Here is a 23,897-nt window from a genome sequence, read left to right as displayed (position 1 = left end):
TCATTTGAAATACGATATCACTGAATAAGCAACAAATGGTAGAGATTCCATCCCCATCCCCATTCCCATCCCCTTGCCCCCGCCTTGGGAAGGAAAGGGTTTGTTTTTTTATTTAGTAACCACGTGATTAGAAGAAGCATTTCATTACAGCTTTAACATATTCAATAACCATTTCCAGAACAAAGATACACTTCTTTCAAAAGAGGCTGGAAATTTTTAGGTTCACAGTTGAATTAATACAGTTATACAATATTGAACTCAGTATAAACCCTGTAAGACATAATATTGAATGAGTTTTTAACCTTTAAAAAAGATCTCCATTTCATTTTAAAATATACTTTTTCCTACAGAAAGACTCATTTTTAATGCTACTAACACTTAGATGTTTGCACATGCATCTCTGATCTCTATGTATCTGATAATTACTAGTCACAGTCAGTTATACCCAGATCCTTAGCACCTGAGTATAGGCATAAAATCATCAGGTAGATTTCCATGGTAATGTTTATCATCGCCTCCACTAATTAACATGAAGTAAATTTTTATGCTTCTTCCTCAAATATAACTCATTTTTAAATTTTTGCTAATACCAATGTATTTTTTTTAACTTTTACAAAAACTTTATTGAGAATTTGATACATGCATATAAGGTGTTTTGATCAAATCCATGCCCACTCCTTCCCTTCCAACACCTCCCATATCTCCCCATCACTTTTTTCTTTTTCTTTTTTTTTTTTCTTCTTTCATTTATTTATTTTTATGGGGCTTTTGGTTACTCTAACATTCCCCTCTCTGAAGAGAGGTAACCATAAAATCTTTTAATAGCCAAGAAACTGGCTACTTTTCTTTGGAGTCTTTTTACCCTAACTGCCTCACCAATTCCTACCTCCTGTTCTTATCACGCCATCCTCTGAAGGGGTTACCCAAATTGCCAATAGTGAATAGGGATGCAGACCACTCTGGCTTCTTCCATGCTGAACAAGGGACACAGGGTGAGGCAATTGGAGTACCCCTTCAGTGGGTCTATCTAAAAGACTCCCAAATTGCAGAACTCTTATCTCTAAGAAGAAAAGAAAGTCCTTGAATCATGAATAGGAGATGTGAAGGAGAAGGAAAGGCAAGAGTAATTAGCATTACAAGTTGTAGACAGGGAACTAGGAAAAAGTCAGAACAGGGCATTTTCAAATGTTCATATGAGACCATTGGAATTTCTTGACAAGGGCTTCCAAAAGCATCCCTCTATTGGTTCCTCCTCATTTTCCTTTTGTCTTCCAAGGCTGCACTCTAGAATGATGGATTCAGGATTTGCTTTCAGGTATTTTGATAGCTGTTGGAGTAGTTAGAATCAGTGTCAGTTCCCTCTCAAAGGCTTAGAGATAACTGCAGGGTTGCTGAGGTGTATGTAAGGCCTGAGGGTATGCACTCTGGATAGCCTTTACCCAGCATGGGTCATGCCTTCTCTTTCTAGCCTTCCACAGATTGTATACTTTAGCCCTCCCCAAATCCAGGAGGCCATGTGTGATTAGGGTCAAATTACATACAGTTGGCTGGGAAGAGTGGCTGTGTACTCCAGTAAGGGTCCAGTGACACTGCTTGGCCCTCCTTTCATGAATGAGCACAACCATCAAGAAGCCCAATTGTGATGATGTTTAGCGATCAGGCTCAGTTGAAGTTGTGATGATAGTAGTTATTTCATGCAGAAGGGACTGCTGTATAGCATCATCTTATTAAAATGGCCTGAAATTTAAAAGGATTTGGTACTAGGACCCACATATGAGGGAGAACATATGTCATTTGTTTTTCTGGGTCTGTGTTACTTCACTTAGTATAACAGTTTCTAGGTCCATCCATTTTAAGGGACATTAAAGTCTTAGGAAAAATTTCCAGAGCTAGAATTGAATTGTGGCCAAATACTTTTAAGGAACAAAAATCTAATATGACAAGAAACAGGAGCTGCTACACAGAGGCATTTAATAAACTAGACATTGAGAGAAGGAAAAACATCTCAAGAGAAGTAGAAAAACTCAGAATGAAAAGTAGGACGTAATTTACGAGGAAAATGCTGGAAAAGCACGTGGATGAGGCTGGCCTAGTGGCCCACCCCCGCTTGGCCAAAAGATAGTTCCTATTTCTCAGCTACCCACTAATAAGCAAAAGCAAAAGCGATTCTAGCCATCTTTAGCTAAAAAGGAAAGCTAACTTTAAAAATGGATCTGGTATCCTTCCCTTCACCTCACATAGCTTACCTAATTTCCATGACCCATGCTTACCACCTCTAAATTGATCTGTCCCCTCGGAGACCCGCAAGTGTGTCACACACATCCTTGCCTTGTGTCCTCCTCCCAAAGGAAGTCTTCATGGCTGTATCTTAACCATGCTTCCAGGGCCTGCTTGAGCCTCTGTTCTATGTCACAGACCCCTATTAAAATCTTTTCTCTGAACTTTGCACTTGGGCACTACCACCTAATATAAGCACTTAAATATGTGCAGACCAGTAGCATTCAAGGTTATTTTGCCCATGTTGGTCTTATAACACCTAGAACAGAAACAACCTTCCACATCTCTGATGACCTTCTGTACCTGGTGAAAGCCACACATGGATTTACAGCAGCTAGAGAGAGGGTGACCTAGCTGCAGTACCTCTTTATATCTTTCTATATTTTTCTTTTTCTACGCCACTCAACATATGCAATTGTTAGCTCCCCTCCTAACATTCTGCACTGGCACCTGACCACCATTTGATTTTCTTGCTGAGTCTACTGCTTCAGAACCACAACTGTAGAGGAAAGGAAAGGGATGAATTTAAGGGTTCAAATCTCAAAAACTTGTTTTCAGAGACATTTGCCTTTTGACATCTTCAGAATGATGTTCTGCCTCATCCACTAGGATTCTAATAGTCACACTACTGTTTAATTTGTTATTTGCCAGGAAATTTCCCCTTTCTCTCTTTATTTATTGAGCACCACTACATCTCCTAGGAACGTTTCTACCTACTGGGAATACTTTGATTGATAATCTAAGCCTATAGTGGGTTGAAAAATGGTCTTCTAAAAGACACATCTGTCAGAAGCCTATAATTATGACCTTACTTGAAAAAACAGGTTTCCATAGACATCATCCAGCAAAGCACCCTGAGATAAGATCCTTCTGGATTAGGATGGGCCATAAATCCAATGGCAATTTTGCTTTTTGGTTTTTGAGATACCATCCTCCTGCTTCACCCTCTTGAGTGTTGGGATTATATACACCAGCACACCCAAATTCAGTTCTTTACAAGATAAAAGGAAATAAAAATTCAGACACAGGAAAGAAGGCCAAATGAAAACTAAGACCAGTGGAAGGGTTGGGCCTGTGATCCCTACAATGCCAGGGAATGCCAGTTGCTACCAGAACCTGGAACAAGCAAGGAAGAATGAGCCTTAAAGACATGGCACTGAGAACTCCTGGCCTCCAGAACAGTAAGGGAATAGGTCTCCCTCACTTTGAGCAACCCAGATGGTAGTAATCGGTTATGGTAGCCACAGGACAGTAATTCAGTCCATCATGGAACAACACTACAGCAAAGAGGGGAATCAACAAAGAGGGGTAGGAAAAAAAATAGCACAATTCAAAGGGGTGTCGTCTCAGGCTACTTGAGACTGATGGAGAGGAACATGTCATTAAAAGCTCTCCCAGTGTTTTCTAGGAAAAATTTTAAATCTTATGATAACCAAAAAGCAATTTTTCCATGCTGATACTGAGATTATTTTCTTCAAATTATCTTAAGGTAAAAGTGAAATGATTAGCATTTCCAGATATCTTCCCCAGGGCATCATCAATCCATATCATGACCAGGAGGAACAGTGCAAATTACCCTGAATTATAGCTATAGCATTTACTTAAGATTAAAATGAAGACTAAAAGTATGAAATAAGTCACTTATTGCTATTGTTTAAAAATTATTTGGCTCCTTCAAAACTCAGGTTGGACTTAATTTCTACCTTTAGGTATTAGGAGCCTGGAAACATAACCTGTGTTTCAGGGATGATTAAAATTAGATAAGGTCTATCTTCATATAGATGGAACTGGTAGAAGAAAGGAGCCAGGAGCTCCTCCCAAGCCCATGTGACCCCTGAGGAACAGATCTTTAAACAACCTTAAGTGTAAGTATAAATTGATTTATTTGAGCCAAATGTATGGTCTTAAACACCCAAAAGGAAAGTATAACCAAAGAGTAAAGTGATCAGTATATTTCTTTGAGAGTTCAAGGGATTACACTTCTCAGACATTAGGCTTCAGTCCATATAAAAAGTTGTTTAGACAATTATTTCTCATTGATGATTTTCTTCCGAATCAGAAAGTACTGCTCAGATGTAAGACTTCAAATCTTGGTCTCCAATACTGTAGTGCCCACCTGTAGCTAAGGGAGACAACCCACTATTGTTCTAAAATGATGGCTAAATTTGTTTTCTCCCCCTATTTGAAGCATTTGAGAGGGAACTGATACTGATTCTACCAACTCCAACAGCTATCAAAATACCTGAAAGCAAATCCTGAATCCATCACTCTTGAGTCCAGCCTTGGCAGACAAGGAAGAAAAATGAGAGGAACCCAATAGAAGGATGCTTTTGGAAGCTCTTGTCAAGAAATTCCAATGGACTCTCATATGAGCATTTGAAATTTGCCCTGTTCTAATTTTTTTTTCCTAGTTCCCTGCCTAGAATTTGTAATGCTAATTACTCTTGCCTCTAGTTCTCCTACACATCTCCTATTTAGCAGTCAAGGACTTTCTTTTCTCACTACAGATAAGAGTTATGCAATTTGGGAGTCTTTTAGATAGACCCACTGAAGGGGTACCCCAATTGCCTCATCTTGTGTCCCTGTTCAGCATGGAAGAAGCCAGAGCAGTCTGCGTCCCGATTCCCTATTGGCAATTTGGGTAACTTCATCAGAGGATAGTGTGATAAGAATAGAAGGTAGGCACTGGCTAGGCAGTTAGGGTAAAAAGACCCCAAAGAAAAGTAGCCAATTTCTTGGCTAAAAGTCAAAATGTCCTTCGGCCTCTTAGCAACATACTCCATTCCAAAGGCAAAAAATGTCTAAAGTATTTGGGAGCAAAAAGCCCCTTTAAAAAAAGAATAAATAGTACATGAATTTATCAGAAGAAAAGTGATGGGGAGATATGGAAGGAGTTGGAGGGGAGGGAGTGGGCATGGATTTGATCAAAATGTTTTATATGTTTATATGCCTGTATGAAATTCTCAATAAGCTATTTTTTTAAAAGATTAGATAAGGTCAGGAGGAGGCCCCATGACTGAACACTAATGACTTTTAAAATTTATTTTTCATTTTTATGTGTATGAGTGTTTTGCCTACATGTATATAAGTACACCTAAACATGCAATGCCCTTGGAAGCCAGACAAGGACATCAGATCCTCTGGAACTGGAGTTATGGACAGTTGTTACCTGCCACATTGGTGCTAAGGTTTGAACCCAGGTCCTCTGCAAGAGCAACCATAGCTTTTAACCACTGAGCCATCTCACTAACTCAACTAATGGCTTTTTAAGAAGATGGAGAGAGACCAGAAGACATGCATGCAAGTTCTCACTGTCTATCACCTGCCCTACATCGCTGAGATTCTGCAAGCAAGAAGGTCATTCCAAAGTCCCTGTATTAGTTACTTTTCTATTGCTGTGATAGAAACACGTGACCAAGGAAGTTTATAAAAGGAAGAGTTTATTTAACTTATAGTTTCAAAGGGGCAAGAGTCCATCATGGCAGGGAGGCGTGGCAACATAGGTGACTGGAACAGGAGCAAAAGCTAAGCAGGTACAGGAAACAGAGCACAACTGGAGACCCAGGAAGGCTTAAGAACCCTCTAAGCCTCCCCCAGGGACGTGCTTCCTCCAGCATGGACACACCTAAGGCCTCCCAAAACAGTGCCAAACAACGGGGACGAAATGTCCAAATACCTGGATCCTATGGGGGACATCCTCATTCAAACCACCACAGTCCCTCAGCCTTGGACCTCCTGACCAGAAAGCCCAAACAAGCCCCTTTTCTTTATAGTTTTTCCTGGTTGTGGTATGGTATTATTAACAGCAGAAAACTAGACTAAGCTACTTATCCAGGACATGAATAATAAACTTGTTGTAATTCAACATTGTTCACACTGTATTTTTCACAAAACACATGAATATTGTTTTCACAATATCAGCCAAATGCTGAGAGTAAACGCAAGTACACGTGGTCCTGGGAGACTGTACCGCCTCTGGGGAACAATTCACGCGGAGTAAGTTATTTCAAGCAAAGAAGAATGTTCTATAGAGAAGAGATGATGGTAGGGAGTGAGATCACACAGAGACTGCTGACAGCAAAGACCTCCATACCTCATCTACTTCCTTTAACAAATGTTTATTGAGGGCTTACTATATCCCAGGTGTTATAGTCCCCCCTGGAACATGTAAGTAGAAAAAAATGGGCCAAGATCCCTGATGGAATAAGGTTCGCATTCTAGAAGGGAAGGCAGTTAATAATCAACCCAGTAAGTGGCTTGTTAAATTATGTAGCATCATTATTTAATGCTTTTATAATAGTTAACTTCTATGAGAAAAAGAAAAAGATAAAAGGGAATAGATTCAGGGATAGTGTCATTGAGAAGGTGACAGTTGAGTACAGATTTGAAAGTGCTGACAAAATTGACCAGGCAGGTAAGTTGGCAAAGAGGATTCTAGCATGAGGAAGAAGCTGTACAGAAGCCCGTGGATAGGGTAGAGCTGACATGTCCAAGTAATAACAAGGCGACTAGTGCTGCTCACATAGAGAGAAGATTCTTCGTATCCTCACAGGCTACTGAGAAACTATCTTTATTCATAAACAAGGACACAGAACTGGAAGTACTTTTTTATCTACACAGAGTCTCAGTTGCTTCATGGCTTACCCGTGTGTGATTCCCAACTTGATTATCATATAGATGTCTATTGCTGTCTACACGACATGTATCATTATTCCCATATGAAACTATATGTACTCTCCCTCCCCCCACTACTGCCACGAAATCCATGAAAATGCATATCAATAAACAGGAGGGTTTTCCAGAACTCTGACAGGAAAAAAAATGGTGTTCATGCATTTATTACAAGTTTAAAAATAAAGTCCACTCATAAATGAGTGGACTCATTTAATACTGTCCCCACCATCGCTCTGGGAAGAAGTGGGACTGAAGATGAATGGCCTTCCAGTTGACACAGGACAACTGAGCAAAAGCGAAATGTCTCAGAGTTTGTCATCTTGTTCGCAGCACAAGGAAAAACAGGGCCAAGAGAACATTTTCCACTTTGAACAGGACAAAGAAAATTAAACTGAAGCACTAAAGAAAGAGAAGAATTTCTCCTTGCCTTGAAATGCATTCCAAAGCAGGGCCTGTCAGAGAGATAGAGTGACCCAGAAGTCAACCAGCCTTCGCTACAACTTTTTAGGTGACAGTTCTGAGAGACATTTCTGCCCTATCTGAGGACAAGGGGAAAGAGAAACCCATTCTATTCTTTGACCAGAAACCTTTAATGTAATGTTCTTCTTCATACAAAAGATCCATGGTCTTTACAATGATAATAATTGCAAGCCAGAAAACTCAGAACAGAGCGTACAGTAGTCAGCTTCGGGAGAGTCAGCCTTGTACACCTAGAACCAAGGATCTTTATGTGACATTTCTGTTAGAGCTACAGAGGGGAATTGGAGATATGGCTATATTTCCAAAGGAGACTTTGCAGCCTTTAACACAGCATTCTTTTATTTTAAAAGAAATGGTCTATAAATTCTCAGGTTTTTTTGGAGTGGGGAGGAAAAGGCATATGTGTTTTGTATTTTGTTTTTTTATTAATGATTATTATTGTTAAGGAAGGCATACCACACTGGCTCGTGGAGGTCAGAGGACAGTTTTCAGGAGTCAACTCTCTTTATACCATAGGTTCCATGGATCATGCTCAGGCCATCAGCCTTGCATGACAAGCACTTTACCCTCTATGCCATCTCACCAACTCTGCATACACTGTTTTTATTTGATCTATAACTCCTATAACCATGAACAATAACATCAGTGCCCAACAAAGAGGAATAGCATACAACTGAGGAAACTGAGCCAGCGAGACAAAGCACAGGAAAGGGCATTGTGCCTGTCAACTGGTTATTAAAGGCAAACTGACGTTCAGAAGTGAGAACGTTAAATTCTCTGCTTAATTTGCTCCTCCTCATGTGAAAGTAATTTAGCTGCAAACAGGAACTAGCTATTACATTATCCAACTCCAGGGGCCTTTGTTCTTACTGTGCCACAGCATGGCCCTTTCTGGAGCTAAGCAGTCTGTGCAGAGGTGCCCTGTGCAGCCTGGAGTCTGTGCAAACTTGCATCTAGTTATCAGTCTTGGGTGATACAGAAATGCTGCACTGAAGTCCTGTGTAAAAGTTTAAATGAACTACTTTGACCTCATTCTTTCTAAAAGTGATTAATTGCACACTTTGACAAAAAAAAATAAGAACTACTTAGGACATGTCCCTTTTCTATCATAACCACCAACAACCACGTAGGTAAGAGATCGTGGTCACCACAGGGAGAAGGGGTCTCTTCCTCCACATCTCCTTGCAGTATTTTAACTCTGATCCCACTAGCTCGTAGTGACTTATCAGTTCTTCCTGTAATCACCTACTCACCTCTCTAGCCTCATCTCCTGGCCCTGCTCAGCAGCATTTCCACTTTGATAACTCCAAATACTAGTCCTGGAAACCCTCTTCATACGCTACATCTCCATGACTTTGCTAAGATTGTTTCCTCTGTGTGGCACAGCCTTCCATCGCTCTTTACCTGGCCCACTCTAGGCTTCCCTGGGAGTTATGTTCAGGTGGGATCCTCTGGGAGGAATCATTAATCTTTTCCTCTGTCTACTGGCTATAAGAATGACCTTTCCCTTTAAGCAAAAACACTCCATGAATCAAAAATTACTCACTTGTCTCTTCCTAATAGAGTGTAAGTCCTCCCAACCATAATAATAGAAATCCAGGAGATCAGCAAATGCATCATGCCTCTAGGCCCTGTTCCTGGTACAACCCCTGTGCCCAAGAAATCAGGTAGTCAACTTTAAATATTCACCACTGGCCATGGAACATCTTGATTAGGTTATAATTACATCATTTGGTCATTGCTTATGGGGCAATAAGTTACAAATCATAAATCATTTCCAGATACCCTAAGTTATTTAATTATGAACTTCTATGGCCAATAAGAAAATCCATTTGGGCAGAGAGTAGTTTAGATGTTTAAAGCATCTGGGAATAAAGCTGGCTTTGCTTATAGGAGCGGTCAGCAATAAGTAATAACTTGCCTGTCCAGGTGATTTGCACTGTGAGAACTGCCTTGAAGATGAACAGACTCTCTGAGAAATAATTTCCTAAGTATTTCAATCACCAACAGTCAACTAATTCAGGGAAGATTAGCTCATGCTGTCTCAATTTATGTAAGTCTCGCCGGTATCAGAAAAGAAAATGTATTAAATCCCACTGATCTTGTGCAGTTCCAAAATCTACTTGAAAAGCCAAATGAATGGTTCTTCTTAGATCATTCTTAGATAAAAGGATGCTCAAAGAGGTGATTCTGTTATTCAGAGAAGGCTTTCTCCACATTAGATCCAAAAGCATGTTTGGTACTTATAGAAAGCTGTTTAACATGGTTAAATAGAGTAAGTTACACAAAAATGATGAAAAAACTGTACACTGCTATATAATTGTCTAAATTCAATTATTTCCCTCTAATTTCCCACTTTTTAGATTCTTGGTATTTTTTTTAAAATTCATTTTCTTGGTTAGGAGTGATGGTGTACACCTTTAATCCCCAAACTCTGGAGGCAGAAGCAGGCAGATCTCTGTGAAACTGAGGTGAGCCTGGTGTACATAGAGAGGTCTAGGCCAGCTGGAGCTACAGTGAGACCTTGTCTCAAAAAAACAAAACAAAACAACAACAACAAAAAAACAGTTTTCTTCATTTCTTTGAGGCATCAGACAAGATTGGCACAGAGATAACTAAAATCATTATGAAATAAATTGGTGATAGAGCAAGGACCAAAGACAGGGAATGTTTGATACCAGGAAAGCAACATTTGCTCTGGCTCTCAGAATCCTCCTCTTTACAATGAACAAGATAACACTGACGTTTTCTTCACGAGTTTTAAGACCCTTCACAGGAGCTTCTATGTTAGCTATCTATTTCTTGCCTACTTATAATTTTGATGACACTTTCTTCTTTGACATACTTTCAGAAAATGCTAAAAGTCTATTTTTACAATTTACTGGGAACACTTGAGATGCTTCATAGCATCAAGACTTTCAGATTTCTTCCATCAATAAGTCTGTAACGTGGCTTTCTGGGTGCCGTCACTGTAAGTAGGTTCCCTACAGAGTTAATTTTGTACAACAAACATAGATTCAACGTCAACCAAGAGAGATGGGATTTATTCAAAAAACTGATCCTTTCCCATTTTTATACCTGTCATGTTTCAAATGTATTTCCATTTAATTATGTCTTTAGGACTGTCTACTGGGCATGTGCAAAGCATCATACCTTTGATTCATAATCTGTGTTTTTCTGCATTATGTCTGCAAATCATGAGTATAAATTAATTTCTTGTATGTAAATAAATACCCAGACAGCCTGAGAATCAATACCTTAAGTGCTTTTGGTCAAATATATATTAATAGTTATCTTGAAGCATCTTCATAAGGCTTAATGGTCTAAGATAATACTCATGTCACAGCAGCAGGGCCATGTGGTAGACTTTTCTCACTACAACATCCTTTAATTTACCAGTGCTATGGACGACGCCTGTCGTCATCACACATTATGCTAGAAACACTGAAGGCTCATTAAGGGAAAGCCGTTATCTTCTAGCCAAAAGAATGAAATCTACCTGTAGGTGTGACATGCTATTGTCTCCTTCTTTATGAGTTAATCCAGCTGAGCAGATTAATGGCCTGGCTAAGGGACTGCCCCTCAGGAAAGTGGGACCACCCCTAGGAAGGCAGGTTCATCTTAAGCCATGCTAAAGAGACAGGTGGAGTAATTAGCCCTTTAATGAGATAATGTACTTTTCCCTCCCAGAATTCCCTTAGCTAGGGACTAAGTATGCTTTTTCTAGAACTTTTGGCTCTTTCTCTAATGCTCTTCTCCTCACCAAGTGGCTGCCTGTCTGCCATGTGTCTGACCTCCATGCCAGGCTGACCTCACATGGCATGACTTTCTTTCCTTCTCTTCTCCATTCTCCTCCTCCAGGCAGTTGCTGAGATTTACAGCTTGCTTGCCCTGTTTTTTTGTTTTTTTTTTTTTCTTTTAAAGTCTAGTAAAAATGTCCTCTTATTAATGAATGCTTTCTGTTTTTCTTATCTGCAACTGAGGTTAGAAATTCATGACACCATTTACACCAGTAAAATGAACTAGAAAGGTTGTTATATGAATACATAAGGGGACAAGTATTTTCTATTTTCTGTTAACACTTAGGCAAGACATTATTTTCTTCCCTTTGTTTTTCTCCCTCTATTTCTCCTTCTCTTTTTCTCTTCCTCATCCTGAAAGCATTTATATTTCCCTATTTGTTTGCTTTTGAAAACTTGCATTTCTTTTGAATGAGAAACCATTTTATCTGTGAATATTTTTAAAAATATTTATCATTTTTATTTTATGTGTATGAGTGTATTGCTTGCATAAATGTGAGCACACCCGTGTCGTGCAATGCTGCGGAGGTCAGAAGAGGACTTCGGATTCCCCTGGAACTGGAGTTAAGGACGGTTTGTAGCTGCCACGTGAGTGCTGGGAATCGAACCCAGGTCCTCTGCAAGAGCAGTCAGTGCTCTTAACTGCTGAGCCATCTCTCCAGCCCCTATCTGTGAATATTTAATAAGTAGAATAATACCTTCTTCAAAGCCCAAAACATTTCACAGAAACAAACAAAAAGAAGTTGTGAATGCCTTGATGACAACTCTTGAGAAAGATCTACTTTACATCCAGCACCGGGTGCTGTGGCTAGGAAAAAGAAAGACTGTCAATAGAACAGGACAGTAAACAAGAATAATTTAATCCTCTCACTTTCAACTTGTCTTATGCAAGTTTCCTGGCTGATGAAGGGCTCATTAGGTGTCTTGTTACAGTGCAGATAAAAATGACATCCTGGATCATTCACACCAGTGCTGGAAATTGATTTTCTTTCCCCTACTTGCTGAATTACGAGCTAATGAGATGTGACTGCTCTATAAGTGTAACCACTGTCCAGTAGTGTCACAGTTTTCGAAGGAAGACTGTTGGAAAACCAGCTCGTGTACTGTTCTTTAATACTTGACACGTTTTTCTCTTTCTCACTCCTCTTTATCTTTCTCCAATTATAATCTCATTCTTTCTCAGCAATTTATAAAACAAGTCATAAGGGATTTTTCTTATCTGATTTTCTAAAAAGTGAAACATTTGGAGTTGATATTACAAATGTGATAGCACAAATGTTTGCTTTCTGAGCAATTAGAAAGGGCTAGTTACTGTATTAGACTGAATTAGCATAGCACAGCCCTCCCTATAGTATTTTATGACACCCATTAGTTCTGTTTAAGTGCAAAAATGTACAATCCCTGAAACAGGAAATGGAAGCAGCATAGACTTTTGAGATGTCCTAAATAAACATTAGTTTCTCAAAGAGAACTTCCTCTGCCTTCACCAGATAGACCTGCAGTTTGTTTGCCAGCTGCTCTCCTTGGCTGATTTCAATGTGTTCTTGAAGATGGCAATCATGCATTTTCTCTTCGCAGACTAAAGCTATATGGATACTTTATCTCTGTTATATCAGAGGCTTGCTGGCCTTTGGGAAAGCTAGGGGTTAACTAGATAAAGGATTCTTCACATGTCATAACATCCTTTAAGGCAGGACTGTCTTTTGAGATTCTTCCCTATGTGATGAAAGAATTATGGTCTATGTAATTAATACTGGGGAAATTGGGGTCCCTTTTGGCGTTCTTAGTCTCATTGATAAAAGAAGATACTTTTACTAGAAAAAAAAAAAAAGAACAGGGAAGGCAAGCTGTAAATCTCAGCAACTGCCTGGAGGAGGAGAATGGAGAAGAGAAGGAAAGAAAGTCATGCCATGTGAGGTCAGCTTGGCATGGAGGTCAGACACATGGCAGACAGGCAGCCACTTGGTGAGGAGAAGAGCATTAGAGAAAGAGGAAGGAAGCCCAAAGGACCAGAAAAAGCATGCTTAGTCTCTGACCAGAATCTGAAAAAAGAGACAAAGAAGAAGAAAAGCAAAAAGTTACAGAAAGGTGGGCAGATCCGACAGAACCCCGTGGCAGCTTGTAGGGACTATGCTAAAGGGTGAGGATTCTGGGAAGGAAAAATATGTTAGCTTTCAAGCTGTCTACCTCCCACCACTTCCAGGAAGGATTTTTTGAAGACTGAGATGTGTTACCTATGGTAGCCCAGCCAACAATACAGAGGAAAATACTGAGCTTAAAGTGTTATTTCTGATTCCATTCCCTAAGGGCCTGACTGACCTTTAACTTTCCCATTTTCACATTTATAAGTGAACCTTTGAGACAATCTTAAATGACCTTCCCAGTCCAGTCTTCTCTACCATGTGGCTTTTCCGACAACATGTACCCACTAATGATTAAAACATCTGCTTTATCCCATAGATATGATGAGATCCAGCTCCCAAGCAGACCCAGCAAGGCCCTTGGTAATCTAACTCCAGGGATCTTCCCATCTCTACTTCCTGCTCCCACCCCCACACCATCCTCAGGCCACTCTGTGAATCCACCCTTCCCTGAATATGTCATGATTTTGTTTTTATATGCGCCTGGCTCTCTTCCTTTCCCTTTTTCAGTGTTTCTGTTGTGACACGATTGTCCTTACATTGAAGGTCATTGCAAACCCTGGAAATGAAGGCACCTTCTCCATGCACTTGGCCAATATGCCCTACTGTTCTAAAATACAGGTTTTATTATTATTTGGGTAAGATGAGGCCAATGCATCCAGAAATGACTGTCATTGCAAAAAAGACAGTTCGTGGGCAGGTGAGATGGCTCAGTGGGCAAAGCTACTTGTCAACCAACAATGCAAGCCTAACAGCTGGAGTTTGATCCCTGGAACCCACATAAAGGTGGAAGTAAAGAACGGACTCTACAGAGTTGTCCTTTGACTTTCACACATGCCCACACATACATCACACACACACACACACACACACACACACACACACACACTAATATTAATAGGAAGAAGAAGAGGGAGGAGGAGGAGGTAGAGGAGGAAGAAAATTTATTGTAGTTTCTGTAGGGAAGATAAGCTGACGCAAGGCAAACAGGCTGATAGGGGAGTCTTCATCATTTCAGGAAGCTCTAGGAGGTAGGGGCTTCCTCTGGTTGTCAAGTATCTAACACTAGGATGATCAAAACGGAAGAACACAGGCCCTGAGTCTAAAGCCCCACAAAAGAGGTGGTGAGTGCCAGCATATGAATGTCACTCTCCCTGGGGTGAGTTATTTACTACCAGTAGAATTGTGCTAGTTCTGGGAAGAGCAGTCTTCAAGGGTCAGCAAGGTTCTAAGGCATTGTATTAGTCAGGGTTCTCCAAACAAACAGAACCAGTAGAATTAATATATATGCGTAGAGATTTATCAGCTTAGCTCACAAGATAGAGTCTGACTAGTCCAACAATGGCTGCACCGCACTGGAGAAGCTGAGAATCCGTAGTCGCTCAGTCCACAAGGCTGGATGTCTCAGTAGTCCTGATCTGGTGCTGAAGGTCTGACAAATTCCAAAAGATCAGCTAGTCTTCAGTTTACAGCAGCAAGACGAACTCACCAGCGAGAGAGAAGGCAAGCCGCAAAAAGCCTGGCATTCTCCTCTGCCATGGCCTTTTATACAGGCTGCCATCAGAAAGTAACACCAATTTAGGGTGTGTCTTCCAGCTTGAGATGATCCAATCAAGATCTCTCTCATTTCAGTTAACCCCCGATCCAGTCAAGTTGACACCCAGGATTAGCTATCACAGGCATCAAAGCATCAGAATTGCAGAAAAAAAAAGAAAACCAAGCCCAATTAAAATACCTCTCCCAACTGTACCTTACACAACATATTACATTCTTCAGTTAAATTGTCTTTGTTTCTCAAGAATAAAGGTTTACTCTAGAACATGGATCTATAAAGATCTAAATGTAAACAATAAATGAAACAACTTATACTTGGCAAAGGACACATGATGAATATTTTAAATAACCTCCAAATGCTAGATGTTCCCAGGGATTTCAGTATCACAGTGTTGAAAGTGATGACTTTGCATTTGGGAACATTTATGTATACATAAGTTCTACATATTTGGCCACTAGAGGTTCAGTGAAGGTTGGTGTCATACCTGTTAAGATCCAAATAAGCACTCCTTGAGATATGATACCTAGAGACCTATCTATGGGCCAGACCATCCATCATGTGTGTAACATGAGTGCCATCTTATATTTAATCAATTATTTTTAAACAAATTAAATGGATCTTTAAAAGGGAAAAGAAAAATCACTAATCTCAATAGGAAGCATTCTATTCTTCCTTTGTATTCTTCCCTCAAAGCCCTATCCTTTACCACTGGATCAGTGGCTTTTCCCATTGCTGTGACCAAATGCATTACTGAAACAACAGCGGGAAAATTTATTTTGACTCATGGTTTGAGAGGACACAGTCCATCAGGAAGGGGAAGCCATTGTGTGGGGAGCATGAGGCAGACGACCCATTGCATCCATAGTCAGGAAGCAGAGAAAGATAAATGCTAGTGCTCGGCTCACTTTCTCCTTTTTCTCTTTTTAACTCAATGTGGCATCCCAGTCCATGGGATGGTGCCTGCCCATATTCAAGGCAAGTCTTGCTCCCTATTAATCCTCTCTGAAAACACCCTCACAGACATACCAAGGGTGTTTTTAACCTAATCAAATGGACAATCAAAATGAACCAGCATAGCCACACTCAGCTTTAGAAAGAATAATAAATCAAAACATAAAATAAGACAAGAATTTTGTTTTCCTATGAAGCTATTTCCCCTTTAAGAAATAAAATTGAAAAACATGCAAAAGCAATTTCAGCATAGCTCTCTCCCGGTGTCCTTGATTGTAGTCCATTAAATAAGACCCCCAGAGAGCAGTATGTGCATCTGAGGAGGTCCTGATTAGAGGACAGCACTATGCAATAAATGAGGTCTGAGGGCTTGGGAAAAGCAGCAGGCTACTAAGACAGGACACTAACCAAAAATAAAGAAGGGAGGGGCAAAATGGATCAAGAAAATCAGTGAGGAGAAAGAAAACAGAGCACTAGCAGGTGGGTGATAGGAACATACACTACTGAATGAGGTCGTCTGTTTAAGACCAATATCCACTGACTGTGATTAACTGCTTAAGAACTCAGTTAAGCCTAAGAGAAATTTGTCACTTCCATCAGCAAAATCTATAACAGACACATCCAATCAGTCTTTTCTGCCAATTACAACATCCTCCTCTCCATGTCAATTGAAAGCATGAAGGATCTTTTAAATGAGACAATATATGTGAAACTACCTCACACACCAAAGAAAAGAGCAAATGAGGTTGTTCAACAAATGAAGGTTCCATTTCCTTCTCTGTATAGAATGTGAGAAACAGCTCCAACGTCTTTAAGGTCTATGGTCAATAGATAAACAATAAACTTATCTCATCAAAATTGAATTCCATGGTTGGTGAGAATTAAAGATTTCAGAGTAGTTAGTTTACAGACACTCAGTGTGTGACCCTTCGTGCATTGCACTGACACTTTCTGGCATTGTTGTGGCTTCCTGGCTGGCAGCCCTTAGCCTCATCCTTTCTCTCTCACTCCCAGTGGCTGACCATGCACACCTTCATCCACTTGGCAGAGTTGGTATTTCCTTTGCCTCTTAGCCAGTCAAAACAGGTCACTAATGAAAGTCATCAGCCAAAGCATTTTCAGTACCCTGGCTCCTTTTCTCACATGTCCCTCATCCCTGGGGTATGGAAGGGAACATTACTTACCTGATTTTCTGCCTCTGATTTCCATGGCAATTTTCCTTCAAGGAATAACTGTGAGATTTAGATGGCTTTAATGAAGCATTGGTCTTTTCCTATCCAGCTTTATTGAAGGATGATTGACAAATAAAAATTGTGTATAGTTAAGGTATATCATATGATGATTTGATGTGCATAGACATTGTGAAGATTACCACCTCAAGCTAATGAACCTAACACCTCATAGAATCAGTATGTCTATATGGGGAGAAAGCAACAATCTGCTCTCTTAACAAATTTCAAGTATACAATACATTGTTATAGACTACCGCAATGTGCATTGGATCCCCAGAGCTCAGTCCCCTTACAACTGAAACCTTGCACCTTTTTACCAACATTTCCCTATTTCCCACACCAGAGCTCCTAGAGAGCCATCCTCCTCTGCTTTATGACTTTGTAAGGTTCTATGTGTAAGTAATGGCATTCTGTGTTTGTCTTTCTAGTCTTGGCTTATTTCATTTAACGTAATGTCCGTCTCAGCTCATCCACATCGTCACAAATGGCAATTTCTGTGCTAGTGTTACCATCACTATGACCAAATACCTGACAAAAACAATTAAAGGGGTGATTTTATTTGTTCATAGTTTCAGAGGTTTCTGTCCATGGTGGAGAGGATGTGATGGAATAGATTTCCCTGTCTATCATGGTAAAAAGGAAGCAGAACAGGAAGCGGCCAAGGCAATATTCTCCAGTGACTTATATCATCCAACCAGGACCCACCTTCCACAGTTCTACCACTTCCCAATAGTCTACTCAAGCTTTGAATCTATCATTGGATTAAACCATCCATTAAGTCAGGGCCTTCATGATCTAGTCATCTTTGGAAATGCCCTTGAAGTGCATTTCCAGGTGCACTCTGCTAATCTCCAAGATATTGCTCTATCCAACCAAATTGACAATCAAGAATAACCACCACAATGTCTTCCTTTTTTGGATATCAAATAATATTTCATTGAGTGTACATACCATATTTTCTTTGTCCATTAATCCATTAATAGACATTAAGGTTGTTTCAACATCTATCCTGTCATAAATAATGCATCAATGAGCATAAGGATGCAAATATCTTTTCTGTAGACTAATTTCATTTCTTTTAGATAGATGAATGCAGAAATTGGATTGATGAATCATATGTTGTTCTAATTTTAATTGTCGGAGTGGAGAAACATTGTCTTTTTATAGTGAGTATACCAATTTACATCCTCCAACATACTAGAGTTCCTTTACACCACGCTTGTATGAGCACTTGTTATCCTTTGTCATTTTTATTAACAGCCGTTACAACAAGTCTAAGGTGATATTTCATTATGGATTTTGTTTCTTGTTTTTAACTTTTACAGAAAATTTATTGAGAATTTCATACATGCATATAAGGTATTTTGATCAAATCCATGGCCACTCCCTCCCCTCCAACATCTCCCATATCTCCCCATCACTTTTTTCTTTTTCTTTTCTTTTCTTTCCTTTTTTTTCTTATTTCTTAATATATTTGTTGATGATTCTTGTATTTTGGGGGGAAAATTTCTAATGAAGCTTTCCTTCCACTTTTAAATAAAATTATTTGGATTATTTTGTTCTTTCATTGTAGGAGTTCTTTACATATGTTGGAAATTAAGCCCCTATAAGAAAATGGCTTGTGCTACCTTTTTGTTCTGCGAATAGTTTCCTCATCTGTGAAGAATTTCCAACCTGATATACTTTGATTTTGTTGCCTGTGATTATTCATTGTCAGGATCAATAATTAAGGAGGTTTCTCCCTGTGTTTAGTTTCTTAAAAAACTCACCTAGTAAGTTAAGCTGGCTGCCAGCATGCCTCAAGGGACCTGCCTGTCTCTGCCTCTCTAGCACTGCAATTAAAAATGTGTGCCACCATTTATCACTTTATCACTTAAGGAAATGGAAAAGAAGAACAAACCAAACTCAAAGTGAGCAGAAGGAAGAAAATAATAAAGATTAGAGCAGAAATAAAACAGAATAGAACAACAATAGAGAAAAAAACAATAAAGCTGAGACCTAGATTGTGATTTTTTAATGTGAGTTCTGAGAATCAAACTCTGGGTCCTTATGGTCCCAAGGCAAGTGGTCTAGGAACTGAGCTACTCCCTGCTCTGAGCTGGCACTTTGAAATGATATAAGGGCTGGATTTTATTGTTTTGTAAGTGGCTATAAACATTTCTAGTATCATTTATGAAAGGGACTACTTTTTCTTCCTTGTGAATTCTTAGTGACTTGCTGAAATTTAACTCACTATATATGTGCATATGTTTGTTTCTGGGGTCACTTTCCTCTCAACTGGTCTTTGATAAAACATTATTATCAAATCTATTTTTCCTTCATTCTGTTAATGCGGTGAGACACATTGATGTTGAATAATGCTGAATGTTGAATAATCCTTGAAATTCCAGAAATGAACCCTATTTGGTCATATTCTGTGATCACTTAACATGTAGCCATTATAACAACACAAATTCCACGAACATCATATATGCTTCTGTTTGTTTGTGTCTTAATGTCTTCACCACTGATTTGCAGCTTTCATTGTGTACAGTTTCCATCCCCTCGGTTAAACTCATTCATCAATACGTGTGCTTTTCTGTCAATACCATACCACAGCTTTGTAACTGGAAGCTTGCAAGTATAATACCTCCAGTTTATTCTTTCTCCAGACTGCTTTAGCTATTTGGGTTCTTCAGTTTCATACAAAATCTAGCACTTATTTGTTTATTTTTGCTATTTCTGTGAAAAATGTCTTTGGATTGTTTTATAGTAACTACATTGAATCTCCAGATAGTTTTAGAGAGTGTGCCCATCATAACAATACAAATTATTACAATCCATGAACATGATGTTTCTATTCCCGTCTTAATCAACGTCTTTCATCATTGATTTGTAGCTTTCATTGTATACAATTTTCATCTCTTTGGTTAAATTTCTTCCTAAATATTTTATTAATCTGATGAAAATTGTGTTGTTTTCATTATTTCTTTTTTAGATAGTTACTGACAATGTACAAAACCAAAATGGATTTGTGCATATTTATTTTGGATCCTGCAACTTTACTGAATTCAGTTAGTAGTCTGACAAGTTTTTAGGGTTTTCTAATGTCATATCTCTGAACAGAAATAATTTTTTTCTTTTTCCTTTCATTTAGATGCCTTTTATTTATTTTTCATGAGCAATTTTTCTAGCTAGGACTTCTGGTCCTATATTGACTAGAAATAAAGAATGTAGGTGTCTTTGCCTTATTCCTGATCTTAGAGAAAAATCTTTCATTTAGTCACCACATATCATTATTCAGCATGATGTTTGCTATGGGCTTTTTATATATGATTCTGATTATGTTAGGAAGTTTCCTTATATATCTAATTTGTTGAGTGTTGAAGGTTTAGTTTTTAACAAGTCTATTAAAATGATTACATGATTTTTCCCTTCATTTTGCTAATGTGGTGAGACACATTGATTAATGTCTGTATGTTGAACCACCCTTGACTTTCCAGAAATAAACCCTATTTAGTCATGTTCTATAATCACTTAACATGCAGCTGAATCTGGTGTGTTAGTGTTTTCTTGAGGACTTTTTGCATCAATGTTTGTCTATATTTCTTATAGTGTCTTTCTCTGATTTGGGCATTTATCAGAGTAACGCTAGTCTCAGAACGTCCCCTCGGGTTTTTGCTGTTGTCGTTTTTCATATTTTGATTCCCGGTCGATCTTACTTCCTGGAAGCTTGCTCACAATCTCTCCTTCTTCATTGTTTTCCTTGGTAGGTTCAATATTTCTAGAACCTTCACCATTTAGGCTGAGATGTTCATATATAACCATTCAAAGTGCTCTCTTGCAGTCTTTTTGTTTCTGTAGAATTGGTAATGTCTCCATTTTCATCTCCTATTACTTATTTATTATATGATTTTTGCTGTAGATTGTTGTTATTGTTTGTTACAGTGTTGTGAATCAAATCCAGGGCTTTGTGCACGATAGGAAAGTTCTCTGCTGTTAACTTACATCCCCAATTCTTGTTTCATTTTGTTTTGTCTTTTAAAGACAGTGTCCCTCTACGTAGCTCAGGGTAGCTTTGAACGTCTCAAGTGTTAGAATTACAGATGTGTATCACTACCACTACTCCATCTCTTATTTCAGTAACTCAAGTCTTCTCTCTGTCTCTGTCTCTGTCTCTGTCTCTGTCTATCTCTCTGTCTCTAACAAGTCCATATAACTAAAAGTGTGTCATTTTGCAGGCTGGGTGTGCTGGTGTATGCCTTTAATCCCAACACTCAGGAGGCGGAGGCAGGCAGATCTCTGTGAGATCCAAACTGACCTGGTCTACATAGTAAGATCCAGGCCAGCTGGGGCTACAGGGAAACCCTTTCTCAAAACAAAACAAAACAAAACAAAACAAAACAAAACAAAAATCAATGATGCCTTTCAGGGCTGGTGAGATGGCTCAGTGGTTAAAAGCACAGGCTGCTCTTGCAGAGGATCTGAGTCCAGTTCCCCACACCCATATGGCCTCTAACAACCATCTGTAACTGAAATTCGAAAGGATCTGTTGTCTTCTTCTGACCACCACACTGCATGCACTGGTGTACTTATATACATGCAAGCAAAACACTCATACACATAAAATATAAATAGATAGATAGATGTTGATAGATTTTTAATTTGCCAATTTTGTTGATTTTTTTTAAATAACCAAATTTCAGTTTTACTGGTTTTCTCTATTGTTGTTCTATTCTGTTTCATTTCTGCTCCAATCTTTATTATTTTCTTCCTTCTGCTCACTTTTGAGTTTGGCTTGTACTTCTTTTCCATGTCCTTAAGGGATACGGTTAGTTTATTGTCTTGAGATATTTGTTTATTTTTAATGTTTTTAGAGCGAGAACTCTCAAAGCCCTGCTTTCTCTGGTCCCACAAGTTTCGGTATTTTATTGTTTCATTCATCTCTCAGCGTGTTCTAATTTCCCCCATGATCTCTTCTTTGATCCACTGTTCATTCAAAAGTGTGTTATTAATTTCCACAATGTTGTGAATTTTCCAGTTTTACATAAGTAAAACTTATCCCACTGTGGTCAGAGACCACAGTTTCTATACCTAACTTACAAAATCTATCCTGGAAAATGTCCCCAAGTAGAGAAAAATGTGCATGTTACTCATGTTAACAGAATATTCAGCAAATGTATATTAGATCATTCAAACATAGAAATATCAATATTAATATTAAAAGAATTGAATAAACATACAAAGCTAGGTGTCATGTGACTGAATTTGTGCTGAAAATAATATCAATTATTTTTATATTCTACTCCACACTCCACATTGACCCTCTGGGAATTCATTTCTCCACCCAATCTGTTTGTTTATTTGTGTAAATAAACAATATAACTTACTGCTGAGGAGAACATCATATAAATGAACCACATTTTCATTATCCACTCGTCAGTTGAGGGACATTTAGGTTCCTTCCATCTCTTAGCTATTGTGAAAAGAGCAGCAACGAACATGGATGTACAAGTGTCTCTGAAATAGAACGAGTTCTTTGGGTGTATGAGAAGGAGTGGTATAACTGGGTCAAATGGTAGGTTCATTTGTAGTTTTTTAAGAGTTCTCCACACTGCTTTCCATAGAGGCTGAACCAGTTTGCAGCCCCACCAGCAGTGGATGAGTGTTCGCCTTTCCCCACATCCTCTCCAACATTTGGTATCATTTGTTCTCTTGATCTTAGCCAGTCTGAATGGGGTAAGGTGAAATCTTAGCAGTAAAGAAAGATGAAATCATGACATTTGCAGGTAAATGGTTGGAACTAGAAACTGTTATGCTAAGAGAAGTAACACAGACTCCGAAAAAAAAAAAAATCAATGTATGTTCTCCTTCACATGTGGACCCTAGCACCAAATCCTTATAAGTGAGTATGTATCCATACATAACTACAGGAACCAGGATAATGGAAAGGAATCAGGGAAGTAAAAGAAAAGAAAGAACCTGAGAAGAACAGTAGGAAACAGGCATTAATAAGGGAGATATGGATAAAAATTGGGTTAGTTTAAGGGAGGGGGGATAGAAGTTTATACAAGGAACCTAGGGGATAAAGAGAAAGAAGGAGCTCAAGAGAGGTAGACCATAGAAGAAGGGTGTTATTAAGGGAGAAATGGGAAAAATGGGACACCTTAATTGGGGAAACCATGATGGAGGGGTGAAACAATGCAAGAGATAAATAATGCCTAGCTAGTTTTAAAAACCAGAGGGAACTGTATTACTCCTACAACCTACTGACAATTTATACATAGCAGATCAAGAAATATATGTCTAGGCATATCTGAGAACATTTGGTCTTTTCCCAAGCTTTATCTACATGGCACATGGTAATGAAAAGTACCAGACTGGTGGAAGTAACCTTCTTGGGTGTTTAACAGATGTACTTTGAGGGACCTAAAGGACAGTTTTTGTTCTTTGCTCTCCTAGGTCGACTAGTTCCAGGGGACTATAAGCATCTCTGAAAATGTCCTGTAACTGTGGTAAGTCACCTGTCCTCTTGATCAAGGAGGCCGTGGAGACCCCACAAAATAGACTTGAACCAGTGTCCAGTCTACAAAGAGAAGGGTCAACGCAGAGGAATCATTTCCTCCATGCTTCCAAGCGAAGCCAACCATGGTTGAGCAGGACCTTTGACTTATCTTCACATAGGCGGAACTGGTAAAAGAAAGGAGCCAGGGGCTCCTCCCAAGCCCATGTGACCCCTGAGGAACAGATCCTCAAATGGCCTTAAGAGTAAAAATAAATTGTGTTATCTGGGCCAACTGTATGGCCC

Source organism: Nannospalax galili, unplaced genomic scaffold (genome assembly GCF_000622305.1).
Source record: "Nannospalax galili isolate Female #2095 unplaced genomic scaffold, S.galili_v1.0 scaffold186, whole genome shotgun sequence".
In the NCBI taxonomy this organism is placed as follows: Eukaryota; Metazoa; Chordata; class Mammalia; order Rodentia; family Spalacidae; genus Nannospalax; species Nannospalax galili.
Note: the sequence above shows the minus strand (reverse complement) of the source record.